The sequence below is a fragment of the Pteropus vampyrus genome, unplaced genomic scaffold (assembly GCF_000151845.1).
Source record: "Pteropus vampyrus isolate Shadow unplaced genomic scaffold, Pvam_2.0 Scaffold32, whole genome shotgun sequence".
In the NCBI taxonomy this organism is placed as follows: Eukaryota; Metazoa; Chordata; class Mammalia; order Chiroptera; family Pteropodidae; genus Pteropus; species Pteropus vampyrus.
Window position 1 is genome coordinate 1,222,967 of NW_011888813.1, and position 2,906 is coordinate 1,225,872.

Genomic DNA, 2,906 nt, shown 5'->3' on the forward strand with positions numbered 1-2,906 from the left:
TAGTGCTCTTCGCTCCTTCTGTACATAAGAGCATCATTTTCCGAATTTTCTGGTAATCAATGAGTGGTTATATATATATATATATTCTGCATCTGTTTCCATTCCTTCGTGTTTTAGCTTCTGTTCTTTCTCTGTTTCAGGCAGACCCTCCTCCTGATTGCATTTAAGTTCACAGCAAGATGGTCGGTTCATCACACAGAAAAGGAGACTAGAGAGTTGAGCAGAAGGAGCCTTAGGATATAGGGTTACAGTCTTGCATCAACTCTGATAGGAATAATTGTGCATTGTTACACACTAGATTTGTGACTGATAAGGTAAGATTTTACAGTTGAATCCTATCATGATGTTTCCTATTTAAAGATCTCCGTAGCTATCTTTAGGCTTATCCATTCCATCTCTAGACATTTATCTTGCAAAGATGTGTTATAAACATATTTTTTAAAAAATCATATGCAATAGCAAGAGACTATAAACAACATAAATATCTATGTTGTTTATATTTGGTGGGAGGATGCTTATGAAAACTATGGTACATTCATACAGTGGAGTATATGGCGCCATGAAGTACAACATGGCAGATCATATGGGCTACCTACAAGATGATACAACCATCTTGGTACAACCTACAAGATATATTAAGTGAAATACAAGGTTTGTGCATGTCTTGGTTTGGGTTCCTTTGAAAGCAGAGCTTCAGACAAGGACTCGGCTTCGGGTAGTTGGAAAGTGATCCCAGGAAAAATGAATGAGGGAGTGAAGACAGTGAGACAGAAAATGCAAATAAAGGATATATTACTGAGTTGTTGCTATAGGTAAGGGAAACCCAAATAAATTCAGACATTTGAAAAACACACAGAATGTCTGTCTCCCAGAATTTTTTGTTTGTTGGTAAGGAAGAAGGCTGGGGCATTGGTTAAGGTTGTTCTAGGGGCTTAACTGCTTCTTACTTCTGGCTGCATTTCCCTGTAAGCTGAGCAGGCTCCTGTGACTTTGGAGAAAGCCCCGGTGCTCAAGGTGGGTCTTTGCTAGTGTGCAAGGAAAGGGACTGTCCAGGGGAGTTGCAGCAGCATAGGAGGGGTTTGGTTAGTATGGGATGCTTGGTACCGAAAACTTCTGCTAGAATACAAAAGATGCCTACTTGCATGTAAACAAAGTATATGTGTGTGTATACCTACATCCATATCTATATACACATACCCATAGAGCAGAATACACACATATACATAGGCAATCTTTGAATGATATATAAAACCTTTGGATAGAGTGATCGGGTTTTATAGGTCTGGGCATTTGCTATAGAAGAGGACTAAAGTTTCAATGTCTAACTTTTTGTACTAGCTGCTGGGTTATTTTTTTTTTTAAATATACAAATGAATTTTAACAATGTTTTAATTAATTTATCGAGGTATAACTTATAATAAAATGCACCCATTTTAAGTGTACAGTTTAATGAGTTTTGGTGACTATGTGCACTGATATAATCAGCACCACAGTCAAGATGTAGAACATTTCTGTCAAGTTCCCCATTGGCCTTTTGTAGTCAATCCCCTCCACTTATTCCAGGCGATCACTGCTCTGCTTTATATCACCTTAGGTTAAGTTTGTCTTTTCTAGAGTTTCTATATACTTTTTTATATCTGGCTTATTTTGCTCAGCAAAATATTTTTGAGAATTATCCATTATATATTTTTTATATAAAGAGTTTGTTCCTTTGTACTGCTGAGTAGTATTCTGTTGTAGAGATAAAACATGATGTGTTTCCCATTCACTTTTTTTAAAAAATTAGTTTCAAGTATATAGTACATTGGTTAGACATTATATTGTTTATAAAGCGATCCCCCTAATTGATCCTCTCTCCTCTGGTTTTCCACCTAGCCAATATATTAATGCTAACTACATTCCCTATGCCATGCTCCCCATCCCTGTGACCATCTATTAACTAGCTCTCTGAAAAACGCTTTGGTATTTTGATAGAGATTGCATTGAATCTATAGATTGCTTTGGGTAGTATGGCCATTTTAATGATGTTGATTCTTCCTACCCAGGAGCATGGTATGTGCTTCCATTTATTTGTATCTTCTTCAGTTTCTTTTTTCAGTGACGTAAATTTCTGAGAACAGATCTTTTACCTCCTTGGTTAATTTGATTCCCAGGTATTTTATAGTTTTTATGCAATCGTAAATGGGATTGCTTTCTTAATTTCTCTTTCTGAAAGTTCACCATTCGTGTGTAAAAATGCCACTGACTACTTTTGAATATTTATTTTGTAACTTGCTACTTTACTGAATCCATTTATCAGTTCTAACAGTTTTTTTGGTGGAATCTTTAGGGTTCTCTGGATATAGTATTATGTCATCTGCAAATAACGAGAGTTTTACTTCTTCTTTTCCAGTTTGGATCCTTTTATTTCATTCTTGTCTTATTGTTGTGGCTAAGACTTCCAATACAATGCTGAACAGGAGTGGTGAAAGTGGGCATCCTTGTCTTGTTCCTGATCTTAAGGAAAATGCTTTTAGCCTTTCCTCATTGAATATGATGTTAGCTGTAGGTTTGTCATAAATGGCCTTTGTTATGTTGAGGTATGTTCCCTCTATTCCCACTTTGCTGAGAGTTTCTATCATAAATGGATGCTGGATTTTGTTGAACGCTTTTCTTGAATCTATTGATATGATCATATGGTTTTTATCTTTCGATTTGTTAATGTGGTGTATCATATTAATTGATTTGCAAATATTGTGCCAACCTTGCATCCCAGGAATAAATCCAACTTGATCATGGTGTATGATATTTCTAATGTATTGCTGAATTCGGTTTGCTAATATTTTGTTGAGGATTTTTGCATCAATGTTCATAAGAGATATCAATGTTCATAAGAGATGTCTTTTTCTGGTTTTGGACTCAAGGTA